Genomic DNA, 15407 nt, shown 5'->3' on the forward strand with positions numbered 1-15407 from the left:
TATTCCATGGTTTTTCCAAACTGCTGAATTTATTGTGCTGAAGAGCCGCTTCATTCAGCACACACCGGTCCATAGAGCTGCACAGAAAAGTGCTGAGATACAATTCCAGGCTTCCCCAGCCCATCTCCAGGTGTCACCCCCAGCCCTCCCAGAGGCTCCCAGTTCCCAGGGCAGAGCAGAACCAGCATCCAGCCAGCAGCTCCTCGGTCCTGGGAGGCGTGTGGCACTTCCAGAAGTACACCATGCCTTGGAGCAAGCTGGCCAAACAATTCCACACCTAAACCCTTCAATCCCTGCAAGCCAAGGCAGACTCACAAATGCCCAAGAATTTGCACCTGCAATGGAAAAGTTAAAAGATCAGCGTCTGCCTGAACTGCATTTGCAGAGTCCAATTGCACCGATTTTGCTCTGCCTCACGCTCGCAAATTGCCCGGAACGTGCTGTGCACAACAGCCTGGAAACCATGGAAAACTCCTGACACTGGTATCCCGACGCCTCTTGCAGACACCCAGCTCAGGGAAACCTTTGCAGCAAAGCACATCCTAAAGGAGCTGTTTTCCCCGAGGAAGCCCAGCACCGGCAGCGCTGCCCCAGAGCACAAAGCAGCAGCTCTGCTGGGGAAGAGCATCCTTCAGTTCCTCTGCTGCTCACTTGACCAGAGAGCCGTTCCTAGGCCACATTCACTCCCCCACTCTGAAGGAACTACCTGCACCCCCCCTTCCAAGTGCTCACTGCTCCCTGCTGTTCACATGACCTTTTCTACATAAAACTACCAGGAACAGTGGAGACCTTTCAAAAAAAAAAAAAAAAAAAAAAAAAAAAAAAAAAAAAAAAAAAAAAAGAAAGAAATGATAAAAAAACTGGGTTTGCACAAATAAGCACTGAATCCAAAACCTTTTATGTTTCCAGTATTCCAACCACGTTCAGATGCTGAGCAGGTGCTAAAAACAACAGAAAAGCACAAAAAAGAGACAAATCTTCCTTCTCGACCTTCAATATCCTCAATTCAGGAAAATCACCCAAACTCAACAGCTCTATATAGAAGGGAAAAAAACCCCCACGTGTACTTTGAGCTGGTGAGAAGAACAGGAACCTGCAGCAACTGAGGCTGCACAGTCCACAGCAGCGAGAGCTCAGCACACGTCCAGACAGGCAATTCCAGCACCTAAATTTAAAAAGAAGAAAAAGTTGATTTCTTTTTTTTAAAGTTACTCTAAGTTCGTAAAACCAAACCAGCCTTTGCCCTTGATTTTGGCTCACTGATGCACACACACACACAAGAAGCTAACGGTCACACAGGGCCCGCTTGCAGAATTCCTGATCCAAACCCTCGCCTTTCCTGCCCAGCACTGAGGGAAATCTGACAGAGGATTCATAAAGAGCCCTCACTGAGAGCAGTCATCGCCCCAGGCCTTCAGGCTTGGCAAGATCCTGTAGGGAACAGACCCAAATTCAGTTCCTAAATCTGAATCTCTGACAAGTCCTGTTAGAAAGACAGCGGACAGTCCATCAGAACACAGAATCAAAAGGCTGCACAAGGAATAACAGAAGCTTTTCCAGGAATAGCACAAGTTCCTTTTCTCCCTCACCGGTCCGGGACCGTGAGACCTTTGGCCCCAGGAGACAGGAGAGCTCTTATCAACACTCGAACCTCCCAAGCGTTGTTATTTCTCAGAGAACTGGGCCGGCACTGAGCTACTCCCATGCGCCTGCAGGGCTCTGGGGAGGGGCAAGACGACGTCCCACTCCTGCCTGGAGAAATTTCAACCCCGTAAAAAGTCATTTCCCTTCTCTCTCTCTGAACCATGGCCAAAGCAGCTGTGTAGAACAACCCGGGGGATTTATGGGAGGGCTGATTCTCTCAGGAAAGAGCCCAGACCCTGAAGAAACAAAACCACCCCAAATTTCCAGCTGAAAACACGCTGCTTCCTGAATGGGAGCACACAAAACTCTCTTAAGCATCTTCAGAGATGGCCCATTCATCATCTAGGATGGACAATTAATCAGACCCAGGAAAGGCTTTGTGCAGCCCAACTCCGGGACAAGAAAACATCATGAATATGCTAAATTGCGAGAAAAATAGAATTAATTCGGACTCTGCCCAAAAACTGTACAAGAAGGAACCAGCCGAAGCAGCATCCGTGAACTTGGGAGCTCTGGTGCGATAGAGGTCAGATGTATGTGTGTTCACCCAGCTCGGACCCCGGGCTCAGGCTGCTTTTCTCCATCGTGGCTTTCTGTGTGATCGATCTTTCGGCCGCGGAATAAAATCTATTTCTTTATTAAATTTAATTTGGCTGAATTTCTTTACCTCACATTCATAACAATGATGTAACATGCGAAAAGCCAACATCACAATACCATTTATAACAGAGGGATCCGCCGGAGCCACCCGCGGTGCTGCGGTCCTGGCTGCGGAGTGATCCGCGAGGGACTATTTGTGATGTGGTCCTGCCCGCGGAGGAATCAGCGGTGATGCGACCCCGCCCGCGGAGGGATCCGCCCGAGGGACTATTTGTGATGCGCTCCTGCCCGCGGAGGGATCAGCGCTGATGCCGCCCCGCCCGCCCAGCTGCTCTCGCTCCCTTTTCCCGCTCTCCCCTCTGCTCCCAGCGCTTCTCCTGCAAAGGGCACGGCTTTTCCTGGGCTCTTTTCCTGCCGGGTTGCAGCGAGCGCTCCCGTCAAGGAGCAGGGGCAGCTTTGCTCATGGCGGCAGCGATTAAACAGAGCAGGCCCGGAACAATTCCTGCTTAGCCGGGCTTTGAGCACATTCCTGAGCCAGCACGGCAGCAGCGAGTGAGGCAGCGGCACATGAAGGAGGCTGCAGCTCTGGCCAGGCTGGGGAGGGGTTCCTCTGTAAAATAAGAACATGGAGAGACAAACCAGAAAGGGCAGGGAAAAAAAAGAAGAAGCCAAGACAAACTAAACTTTTTTTAAAAAATAATCCGGATCCAGAGGGACTTCTGGCTGGAGAACTTCCTGGGGAGCAATCCTGCCCCTCTGGGAGGCAATGCTAGGGCAACTCCAGCTGAAACCTGCACACAAACACCACAAAGATTTCAGATATTTGCAGGAAGCATCCACTTAGCAACTGCTGGTTAATAATTTATTCACTTTCCCATTAAATGGTACATTCAGTCCACAAGACTTAAACACCTTTCTGGTAGTTTTATTTACAGTCTGCAGCGTGTTCTGTAAAACACAGGAGTGCTCACAGACACACACACACAACACAGGGATTTGCAAACATTTAAAGAAGTACAGTTTATTCCAAAGGAAATCTACGCACTACTTTTTCCATAAAAATTATAAAAAATACTTTAGTTACTGTATTTTACCAAAACCAAGATACTTGAGAATTCTTCCACAAGTGATGCCCCCTCCCCACAAAGGGCACTCCCACAAGAAGGAATTCAGGAGGCTCCATCACCAAATAAAATCCTAATGGCAACTGCTTCAATGCACCAGAAGAACAAAGAATTCCCACTCTGCATCCAGCAATCCCTGCTCTGCAGCCTGTCTGGATCTGCTTTCGTAGGGCTTGTGGGGCTTTTGCACTCACTTCCTTCTCCAGGGCAGTTCCCACAAACAAAGAATGACTGAATTTCTGAAGACTGTCACTCGGCAATCCTGCATTTCACACATCCAAAAGGAAACACATCCAAAGGGAAACACTTTCCTTTGAGCCCTTTATTTCAAGGAGTCTCTTTTTTACTGAGCATCCAGTGAGAACAGTGCCCAGTTGTGGCTGTTATTATTTCTCTGCTTCCGCTGCGTGGCAATATTGTGCTGGAGCTCTGCAGAACACCCACTGCAGCCCTCGTCTCACTGGGGCACACCGAATTGACAAAAAAAAAGGCACAAAGATGAAACTCCTAAAGCAGCAGCAGCCCAAAGTCACTGAGCTGCTGCTTCCCAACACCAACACTCTGTGTCTCAGCAAACACTTCCAACACAGGAGCCAAGGCCACAGGGCAGTGAAAAGCCCAGAGCCTGCGGGCAGGACAAGCACTCCATTGATCAGTAACAAACCAACACAGCTCAACTGGATGGTGCACTTAAGACTGGACCTGGAAGCATCAGGAAAAGCTGCTTTCGGTGTCCCTGTGCCCGTCCCTAGCCCGGCTCTCCGCTCCACACCAGCCCAGCCCGCCGCTTTCGGTGTCCCTGTGCCCGTCCCTAGCCCGGCTCTCCGCTCCACACCAGCCCAGCCCGCCGCTTTTGGGGCCCGCCCCGGCCCCGCCCCTGCCGGCGGCCCCAGTCCCGGCTCCGGCCCCGCTCCCGCTGTCCGCGGCCGTTCCAGCAGCCCCTGCCCCCGCTGCGTTCTCTGCCGCGGCTCCATTGAACCCGGCTTCGGCCCCGCGGGCCGCGCTGGGCCCGCCGGCAGCTCGGCCTCCTGTCGCCGTGGCTGCTGCGGACCCGTGCAGAGGCTCCACGCCAGCCTCTGGTACCGGCCCCAAGAGCTGGTGCCCTTGGCGGTGCCGGCAGCAGCCTCCGCTTTTGCTCCCCCGCTCCTGCAGGAATCGGCCTCCGAGAGGATTCCCACCTCCTACCCCCCCTCCCTCCCTCGTCTGCACCGTTCCCCTGGCAACGACCGCTGCTGCTGCTCCTCTGAAAGGAGAAGCAAAACAGCAAAGTTCCATCTCGAGGAACGAGCCCTTGCAGAAGGAAATAATATCTGGAGACGGTTCTTCCAGATGTGTCCAAGGAAAAAGAATGTCAGGGTAGGCTTTAGTTGATGGGGGGACTATGCACACTGGAAGATTTAGCACACAAGAAGGGAAATACATCTACTGATTCAAGGTACGCTTTTGGAGGGGTGCATGCCTTTGGGAAAATCTGGGAAGAAAGGGGATTGCTTGGTTCAGAGGGAGAGGGGCTGATGCATGGGAGACTTGTTTTGGAGGTTTTAGAGGCATTGGAATTGCCTGAAGAGAGAGCTGTGGTACATAGGGGGGGACAGCGGGGGGGATGGCCTCAGAGATGGGAGGAGGGAGTTTGGCAGATCGGGGGGGCTGAGGATGCTGCAGAGAATGGGATAAAAAGGGTTGTGTTAATTTTGACCTCGAAGAGCGAAAAATTGGAGACTCCAAAATTCAGTGAAACAGAGGAAAAAGAATGAAGGAAGAAGGGGGGGAAGGCCAGACGAATGTGGAAAATGGAAACTTCCTGATGGAAGGCAGTTACTTCGTAAGTCACTCACCAGAAAAATATTAGAAAACATGCATCAAAAACTCATTGGGGTACTAAGGCTTTGTGTGATCACTTTCTAAGGAATTATGGGTGCATTGGAATCTATGGGTTGGCTAAACAAATAACTGAAAGATGTATGGTTTGCCAAAAAGTAAATAAGAAGGTGATGAGAAAAACAACTTCAGGAGGTCGTGAGTTGGCTCTCCGACCATTTCAAAGTATCCACGTGGACTTTACTAAAGTCCCCCACGTGCAGAGGTGGAAATTCTTGTTAGTAATAACAGACCATCTTCCCCATTGGGTGGAAGCTGTTCCCAGTGTCAGAGCCACAGCCAATGTAGAATGTAAAACCCTCTTAGAACAAATTATTCCCAGGTATGGAATGATTACTAAGATAGACACACTTTACATCAAAAGTTTTACAGCAACTAACTCAAGCCTTAAGAATAAAATGAGAACTACATAGCCCATGGCACCCACAGAGTTCAGGACGGGTAGAGAGGATGAAACAAACTTTAAAGAGAACCTTAACAACTGAATTAATAATTGAAACTCAAATGTCATGGGTAAAATGCCAACGTCTGGCTTTATTGAGAGTTCAGACACAACCAGGTCAGACCTGAGAGTGTCACCTTACGAAATGATGGTTGGTGTTGAAGATGAAAGTTTGGTAAGAAAGTTTTGCAGATATGTGGGCTCGGCTGAGAGATCTCTGAGTGTGGAGCCTTAGGATGGGACAGAAATGGAAGCAGGTTTTGATGTAGAGTGGAAGATGTTTGCTGAAACATTGATCGCTGAATGGGTGAGAGGACAAAGGTTGGAGATGAGCTGGAAGGAGATTTTTGTGCTTAGGACAGAGGTATGTGACTGCAAACAAGGACATGTTTTTCACCGGGTGGGTGGGTCCCAGGAAGAGCAGAAGTAAATAGAAAACATGTTTTTGCCAGGAAGAGAGCTATGGCAGGCAGACAAGGAATGTTGATGTGGCAGGAAGAAGAGAGGTCTGAGAGTGTTCCATTGTGAGCTTGAATTGTAGCTTGCTTGCTCTTGTGATTGGATGGTGGTGACTCTAGGGTTCTATAGGATATGTACAGTACGGTGGTGGTAGTACCTAAGATAGGCTATAGGCAAATGTAAAGGTGTTGTGTCTGGTGCTTGTTGGTTGTTATGTCTTGGGATACTCAGCAAGAAAGGTGTACAATGCTCTCTTGAACAGAAAGCGGCTTCAGTTATGCCTACAAGCTGTGGCTGACAGCTGTGGGGCTGGCTCTGGATACCCACTCCCTGAAATGCTTTTGTGACTTTTCCTATGCAATAAACAGCTTTCAAGAGAGCTGCCTGAAGTCCAGACATCCTTCCCGAACCCTCTTCCTATAGTTTGGGTTACCCTTTTTGAACACCCAACATGAAACTGCTACCTATGAATTAGGGGAATGAGTGTTAAAGAATATGTCAACACAATTGCAAGGACCCTTGAAGATTTGCGGTTCAAAGGGATAATCCCTCAAACCACTCCTTTAGACTTTAAAATCCGTAACATCCATCCAGGGGAGTGGGTGTTAGTAAAAACATGGAAGGAGCAATCTTTAGCTGCACAAGGGAAAGGTCCTTTTCAGGTGCTGCTGACAACTGAGGCAGCGATCCGGGCCAAGGAGCGAGGGTGGATCCACGGCAGCAGAATCAAAGGACCCGTGCAGGAACCTAAGGAGTGGACTATAACATCTAAGCCTGGGGATACCAAGGTAACTCTTAAGAGGGAACTGGGGGTTAATGCGCTGGGAAAAGCCAAATGATTCAAGAGATACACCAAGAATCACACCTGACTGGGAAATAAGGCCAAGCTCATAGCAGTGGTTTCAAGTGTTGCCTGGACAAGTCCTGAGACACCTCCGATACCCTCCTTGGGGAGGAATCCTTCCACTCCAAACAGGAGGATCAGGACTATTTTGGGCTGAGGGTTCTCATATTCTACCCTTAGCCTGTGATTTATTCAAAAAGGAGGAGGAATTGCTACCTCCAACAGTGCCATACCACATACCCTGTCTAATTCATCCCATTACTGGACATGCTAGCTAGTAAATGTCTAGACTGATAAAATATTGCTATTGTAGTTCACAGAAACGACACTCTCACTGCATGAAGTGTCGAACGCCAAATCTATTCCCCAATCCAGGCAGAGCAAAGAACAGCTGAAACAGTAACCCTGCTTTGGGGATGGGAATTACTAGTGCCTGTTGAATGGGAGATACCTGAGGAAGGGTGGGAAGCTACAATTAAGAAGTGTCAAAAGCAATTTGCCTGGAAATCAGCAAAAAGGAAGTGACGAGGAAATAGAGGGCAAGGCCCGATGACCACTGTAGCTGCCACCAAGAAGATCACATACCCCTGCTGTGGGTAGCAGCCCCATAGGCACGGGGAGTGGAGGTATCGGCCATATGGGACCTCTGTTATTCCTTTATCTGTCACTCCTCTTTTGTCTCTGCCCTCTGGGGATACCGACACAGCCACGCCATGGGTGTTACCGAAAGCTGTACATGGAAAACACCCAGGTTCCTTTTTCATTGCACGTACCCATGTCAACAGTCTCTGTTATAACCCATCCAAAGTAGAAAACTGGATGCACAATGGGAAAAAGCACTGGACTGTAGAAAACCTAGGAATGAGTGGGGGCAGGTTGGGAAGTAAATGTCCAAAAGGGGAAAGGTGGGTTTGTTTCGCATCTATTGTTGGGAATAAAGTCTCAAGCTTAGTAAAAGAACAACTAGTAAATAAAGAGGCAAAGCCAGCACAACAATCTAACTCTGTATCGACCCCAGTTCAAGACATGTAGTTGAAACTCAAACAACAATTACAAAAATGAAATCTCAAAATTGAGAAAAAAAGTCTGTTTGTGGAATTAGGGGAAAGGATAGGTAAAGAGCCGAATGTAACCAACTGCTGGGTCTGTGGAGGGCCTCTGATGACAGAGGAATGGCCACGGAAAGGCAGGAGCTTGAGTCCAATAGAACTCCGTAAGTGTTTTTCACACCTCCGCGACCGGACCTCCAGCTCCAGGACACGGACAGGATCGCGGCCGCCTCTCCCACATCCCTCAACCAGATCCAGCCTGGAACACTCACCCGGCACGAGCACAGCGCCAGCCTCTTCCACGGGGTGTCCCTCAACGGAGATTTTTCACCCACAACCGGAGACTCTTTCCTTTGACCCTCCTAAAGGCCACCAAAGACACCGCGTGGCCCCCGGGTCACCCCCGGCCCAAGTCCCGACCCCAAAAACGCTCCCGGTTCCCGCGGCCCCTCTGCCCGGACCGAGGCCCCCTCACAGCCCCTGGGACGTCACCGCCGCGCCGCCGCCTGCCCTTGGTAGCTTCTCGCCCCGCGCCTGCGCACTGCGCGCCCGGAGCAGCGCTGCTCCCGCCGCTCCCGGTGCTCCCCGTGCCCGCGCTGCTCCCGCCGCTCCCGGTGCTCCCCGTGCCCGCGGTGTTCCCGCTGCTCCCGCCGCTCCCGGTGCTCCCCGTGCCCGCGCTGCTCCCGCCGCTCCCGGTGCTCCCCGTGCCCGTGCTGTTCCCGCTGTTCCCGCCGCTCCCGGTGCTCCCCGTGCCCGCGCTGTTCCCGCTGCTCCCGCCGCTCCCGGTGCTCCCCGTGCCCGCGGTGTTCCCGCTGCTCCCGCCACTTCCGCTCGGGCAGCGCAGCCCCTCCGTGTCTGAGGCGGCGCGGCAGCTCCTGCAGAGCTTCTTCCTTCTGCTGCCCGCGCTCATTCCCGGCTTGGAAAAATCCTTTCCCGGAGCCAGCGACCTCCTCCCCGGCCTGATCCCTGCTGCTTTTCCCGGAGACGGGAACGGAAATTGTCCATTTTTGCCGTTCACTGCTGGTTCACTGGTTTTTAGTGAAAAAACCCCTCTTTCAGTGAGTCCCCAGGTGCTGCAGCGCTGGTTGTGTCCAATCCCACAGCCCAGAGCAGAGCAGTGGGACAGAGCTGAGGCAGGAACGCCCCGGAACATCCCAGGGCTGATTTAGTCTGGATTTTTTCCTCCTTCTGGAGGAATCAAGGGTCCCCTAAACTGCGTCCCTGCTCCATTATTTGATCCAGTTCATTTGGGATCACTCAGAAAATCCTGTTCCCCTTATGTCACCTGGCACCATTTGTTATCCTTGGTTCCATCTCTAGAGCAAACAGAAACTTCGAATTTAATTTAAATGAGATTCTATAACATTCAAGCATCACTTTTTACCACCTGCTCTTCCCTTTTCCTCTTCCTCACTTTTTTCTTTCCCTTTCTCTCTTCCACCTCTTTCTTCCCCTTTTCCTCTTCCTCACTTTTTTCTTTCCCTTTCTCTCTTCCACCTCTTTCTTTCCCTTTCCCTTCACATTCCCTTTCTCTTTCTCTTTTCCATCTCTTTCTTTCCCTGATTCCTGAATTTTTTTTTTCCCCAGAACCCACAGCCCAAGCCACGTGCACACACTGCAGATGTGAAGTGTATTTTTACTGCCAGCAAGCACCTGGGAATAAAAAACCTCAGCCCCAAAGCTTGATGTCTAAACAGCAACACAGAAGTTCTAAACCAGCTGTCGAGAGAAACAAAACACAGCAAAAACAAAGCAGAAAGGGAGCAAAAACTTGTCACGCTGGCCGAGTTTCCGAGGGTGACAGGTTCTGCTGTGCTGGGAATGCAGCACCAAACACAAAAATCCTACTGCAACTCCTGGATCCCACAGCAGGAAGGACATAGAGAGTCCCAGTGGGAATCAGGGATGCAGGACTCGGCTGTGCTGCCATCACTCCCTCAGGAATAGCCAGGTTTAGCTCATTCTGTCTGCCCAGAGAGGGGGGATTTGCTCCTGGATCCCCTGGAATGTTCCAGGCCAGGCTGGACACTGGGGCTGGGAGCAGCCCGGGACAGTGGGAGGTGTCCCTGCCCGTGGCAGCGCTGGCACTGGATGAGCTTTAAGGTCCTTCCAAGCCCAAATCGTTCTGTGAGTCTTAGAGCCCTGAAATTCTCATGACAGAGGTGGAACTGCAAGAGCTTAAGGTCCCTTCCCAAAAAAACCCCATTGCACGACTCTGCAGCTTCTGGAGCCCTGGGTCAATGGAAACGCAGTTTCAGAGGAGCTCCGAGGAGATGGGTGTTTTGGGGAGAGCAGAGTGGCTGGAAGAGAGGAACAGGAACAGTCTCCTCGAGCAAGCCCTTGTGTCTCAGGGAGCGGGATCGGCTCGCTCCTAACGCACCTGGTGACTCCCAGAGCGGGGGATGGAAATGCAGCCCTGGTCCGAAAGAAACCCTGCCCGGGAAGGCGGGCTGGGATTGTGAGCTGGCTGCGGGAGCTCGCTGTTAAAGGCGATCTTTTGGCTGTAAAGGTGCGCCTTTGTCTCTGTGCGAAGCACCCGGCCGTAGCGCCCTTTGTGCTGCTGTCTCCTGATTTCCTTAAACTTTTACTAAACGGTCCCTTTTCTTCAACTTTCCTTCAAATTCTAGAGTGAAGCTCGTTTTGGCAGCTGCGCGTGCGCGGATCCTTGCGCGTGCGCAGATGGCCGGGGGTACGGGGATCGGTGCGCATGCGCGGGCGGGGACGCATCACCGCTAATCCCTCCGCAGGCAGGATCGCATCACAAATAGTCCCTCCTGGCGGATCACTCCGCCTGCGCATGCGCATAGCCGCTGATCCCTCCGCGGGCGGGCCGCATCACCGCTGATCCCTCTGTTCTGAACAGTATTGTGATGTTGGCTTTTTGCATGTTCCATCATTGTTAGGAATGGATTGTGATGTTGGTTTTTTCATGGTCCTTAATGTGAGAGAAGCTTTGCCTGGGTTCTGTAATGTAATTCTGTAGAATGTCTGCAGTTTGGGTGCTCAGTTTGGGAAGGATGGGGAGGGGGTCTTCACATTCCTGGAAAATCTTATCAGAAGAAAAAAACCTGAAACCAGACGGAATGGAGCCAAGGAAAAAGATAAAACTGATAAGATGATACTCAGCAACTCCAAAGAATTAATGAATGATGCATGATGGTGATGAATAAAAATAAGCGATGTACTTTTAAAAAGGATCTTTTGGATGTACAGGTGCGCCTTTGGCTCTCTGCCGAAGCAGTGAGGGCACTGGGGCCTTACTGGGAGCTCTGGGAGGGCACTGGGGCCTTACTGGGAGCACTGGGAGGGCACTGGGACCACTGGGGGAGCACCGGGAGGGCACTGGGGCCATACTGGGAGTGCTGGGAGGGCACTGGGGCCATACTGGGAGCACTGGGGCCTTACTAGGAGTGCTGGGAGGGCACTGGGGCCTTACTAGGAGTGCTGGGAGGGCACTGGGGCCTTACTGGGAGCACCGGGGCCATACTGGGAGCACGGGACCGCCATGGGTCCCTCAGTGCAGCTCTTTTAGTCACACGGGGCAGCGGCCACTCCTGCTGCAGTACTTTTAAAGCATTTTCAACCATTCTATTTTATTCCCTTCACAGATGCGACCTTTGCTGTGACACCTTTGAAGCTGCACCCCTGCCCCAGCTGCGCCTCGGTGCAGCTCATTTTATCCTGAGGAAGCGGCTACTCCTGCTGCGGTGCTGTTATTATTTCTCACACCATTCTCTATATTTTATTTCCCTCACACCTCCAGTCCTTTTCCGTGCTGCACGTTTACCATCAACACCACCCCAAAGGTGCCTCGGTGCAGCTCTTTTAGTAACAACACGCAGGGGCCACTCCTGCTGCAGTACCTTTACAATATTTCTTAGACCACTCTCAATATTTTATTCCGCTCACACTTCCCAGCCTTTCCCGTCCTGCTCTTTTTAACCAGCAGCGCCGCCCCGACGGTCCCGCGGTGCAGCTCTCTTAGTGACACGGGGCAGGGGCGGAGAGCCCTCTAGGTGCGGCTCCTCTATGGCACTTTACCGTGTTCTATTTTATTTCATTGGCACCTCGCGCGTTGCGCCGGGCGGCTCATTCGGGGACATGCGCCGGCTCCCACAGCGCCCCGCTCGCCGCCGCTCCCCGGGGGCCTCCCCGCTGCTCTCGGGAGATCGCACACCGCAGGCGGCCCAAGCCCCGTCTCGCCGACGGCACTCACCACCCACCGCCCGCCGCCGTGTTCTCCCGCTCCCTACCGGGACGAAGCGCCCCCTTTTACACTCCGCACCCCCTTTTCCCGCCACTGCCGCGGTGGGCTCCCCCCGCTTCAAAACCGCCCAGAAACGCCCGAGGCGGGATATCCCCCGCGCCAGAATCCCTCCTGTCCTGGAAAAGGGAAGCTAAAGAAAAAAAAAAAAGAACTCCGAGCTTTCCACAAATGTCCCAAAAAACGAAGCAGCTGTGAGGAGCTTCGAGCTTTGCCTGGTCCCTCAGGAAACGGCGCTTTCCATTGGCTGCCGGAGTAGCCAGGGCTCCTATTGGCTGCCGCACGCTGCAATGCTTCCGATTGGCTGCTGCCCGATCCGCAGCCCCCGGGCAGCTGCTGCTGGGGGTCTCGCCAGGCGGGCTGCAGCCGGAGCAGGACACACCGCAACGCCAGCAGGCGTCCAGCGGTGCTCGGTGTCTGTCGGCGTTTGCAGTTCAGACAGACAAATTGAATCCAAATTGCCGGCGATTTCCACCACCTGCTATTTCTCCTCTGTTTTCCTGGATGGATTTGACAGCGCTTTCTTTCCCCCCACAGAGTTGGAAAGCAAAATGCTCAGCTGCCCCTTGGCCATCTCCGCTTCCTTCCACAGCTCCAGCCTTGTCCCTCTTTCTCTCTCCTTTACTTTGCACCAGGTTCTCCCTCCTCCTTTCCCAGGCAGGTCGCAGCAGAGATATTTCACCCACCGGCACCACCTGCTTCCTCTTCCTCCGTCCCAGTTTGCCCACTTTGAACTACTGTAGCCGCCTGCCCGCGGAGCCGGACCCGCCGCGCGCCTGGGTAATGGTGGCGTGAATTATCGCAGGGATTATTGGGGTGGGCTGGGCCTGGCCAGGTGCCTAGTGGCAGCAAAACCGCTCTGTCCCTCTCCTCCTCACCCTGGGCAGGGAACAGAACACATCAGGAAAAACTTGAGGATCGGGAAAAGGGCCTAGACAGGTCACTCACGGGTCACTGGAGTAAGAGACACGACTGGCGGGAATAAATTGAATTTCTTGTCAAACAAATCAGAGCAAGAGAATGAGAGGTAAACCTGCAGGGGTTCAAGCCTAGGAACGAGGACTTTTTCCTCGGCAGCTCGCAGCTGCACGAGGGGGATAAAGGATCCCCCGGGGCCCCCGAGCAGCGGCTCTGTCCCCCTCAATGGGGATGTGTCCAGACCCACCGGTCCATCCCGGGCTTTGGGGGGCAAGAGTGGAGCAGGCGCTGAGCTACTCCATGGAGCTTCCAGCCCCTGTTTGATCTGTCGGGGCGTGACACAGTCACTGCTGGGCATCCGTCGGCGCTCGGTGTCTGTCGGAGTTTGCAATCCCGACAGATAAATTGAGTCCAAACCGGCAGCGCCAGCTCATCTTTACTGTTCTTTTTCAATTTCTTAATGAATTAAGGGAAAACTCCCTTTAGTCACCATTTCAAAGCCTTGAATCAAGGGGAAAACGGAGGTTCCCTCTCAATTTAGACCCGTAATTGATGCATAAGGAGGGTCTCCCCTAAATTTAAACCCAAATAAAAAGTGAATCACGGGGGAGTTTTGCTCAATTTAGCCTCCTAAAATGAGGGGAAATGCAGCTCCCTCTTCAATTTCCCCCAAGAAACACCATTTTGGGGTCTTTTGGACACATTTTTCCTCTATGAAGGTCCCTTCAAATGAGGGTCCCCCCTCGATGGAACTCTTATAATGGCACATAAAGAAGTTCTTCTCAAGGGAAGCCCTTTAAAACCAGGGACGGTGGTGTTTTGCCCTCAATTTTAACCTTAAGATGATGAAAATGGGGCGGTTTCCCTCAATTCAAATCCATCAAACAGCACCATAAAGGCTTTCTTCTTCCATTTAGATACGAAAATAATGGAAAACGGTGATTCCCTGCCAATTGAGATACAAAATCATGAAAACGTGTGTTCCTTCAATTGAGACCTTCCAAATCGTAGATGAAGTGGGATCCTCCTAAGTTCAAACACAATTACAGAAACTGAGTGTTTTCTCCTCCATTTACATCCTTGTTCTTCTTGTACCCCCCCCCCGCCCCCCCCCCCACTTTTTTTGGGGGGGGGGGGGGGGGCGGGGCACTGGGAGCACTTCCTCCTCCTCACTGGTCGCACTTGGGGCTGCTGCACGTTGGAGAGTGGTGGGAAGTTTCCTCCCAGTTCCCTCCCAGTGTTCCCAGTATCTCTTCCAGTGCTCCCACTGGCAGAACACTGGGGGACACTGCATGGTCTGATGATGGGGGGGTGCATTGTCGAGGATCACAGAGGGGCCCGGGGGGTCCCGGGCATCCTTGGGGGGGTTCCAGGTTCAGCAGTAGGATTTTTCTGACTATGAGTGAGCTGTGTGGCCTTTGGAGGTATCCCTTCCTCTCCTGCTCACAACAGAGCAGCTCAGAGGTGATTTGGCTCCCGAGCGTTTCAATTTAGGCCCCCAAAGAGAGGAGGAGCTGCTGCCCACATTACACCTTACAGCTCTGCCAAGGGGCATCTAACCCCATGTGTGCTCAGGAGGTGGGGATGCAAACCCCAAATCCCATCTCCACCTCCCTCTGCAGTCCTTTAAGGGGTTCCTCTAGTCTGGAAAACCAGTCCCATAACTACAGTAAACCCAGTCTCCTGAGTGAGAAACCACGTACTTGTACTTCCTCTGCAATAGCCTCATCCCACCTCCAGCAGCCCCTGGGAAGTTGCAGGCAAGAACACCTAACCTGGTAAGCAACTCCAATTCTTGGCAGATTTCCAGGGCAATGCAAAAACATTTCAAAGTATTTTTTCAAAACATCTGCTTCTTGTCCTTTAATGCAAAATAGTGATTCCATACCAGTCCTAAGAAGAACAGGCCCAGAGAAGACCTTGCTCTCTACACCTCCCTGACAGGAGGGTGTAGCCAGGTGAGGATTGGCTGCTTCTCCCAGGCAACCAGGAACAGGACAAGAGGAAATGGCCTCAAGCCACACCAGGGTTGGACATCAAGAGGACTTTCTTCCTGGAAAGGGTGGTCAGGCCTTGGCAGGGGCTGCCCAGGGAGGTTTGGAGTCCCCGTTCCTGGAGGTGTCCGAGGAACACCTGGACATGGCACTCAGTGCTCTGGGCTGGGTGACAAGGTAGGGATTGGGCA

The 15407-nt window shown here is 52.3% G+C and overlaps 2 long non-coding RNA genes across 2 annotated transcripts; one reads left to right on the plus strand and one right to left on the minus strand.

Annotated features, from left to right (window-relative positions):
* Positions 1-875: 875 nt before the first annotated feature.
* LOC116451117 lies at positions 876-2914 on the minus strand. Its single transcript, XR_004243108.1, has 2 exons — positions 2362-2914; positions 876-1165 (listed from the first exon to the last, which is right to left on the minus strand). It is a non-coding gene; the product is annotated as an uncharacterized LOC116451117 (long non-coding RNA).
* A 3988-nt stretch (positions 2915-6902) lies between these two features.
* Positions 6903-8041, plus strand: LOC116451165. Its single transcript, XR_004243117.1, has 2 exons — positions 6903-6935; positions 7367-8041. It is a non-coding gene; the product is annotated as an uncharacterized LOC116451165 (long non-coding RNA).
* The last annotated feature ends 7366 nt before the right edge of the window (positions 8042-15407 follow it).

The sequence above is a fragment of the Corvus moneduloides genome, chromosome 1 (genome assembly GCF_009650955.1).
Source record: "Corvus moneduloides isolate bCorMon1 chromosome 1, bCorMon1.pri, whole genome shotgun sequence".
NCBI classification, from domain to species: Eukaryota; Metazoa; Chordata; class Aves; order Passeriformes; family Corvidae; genus Corvus; species Corvus moneduloides.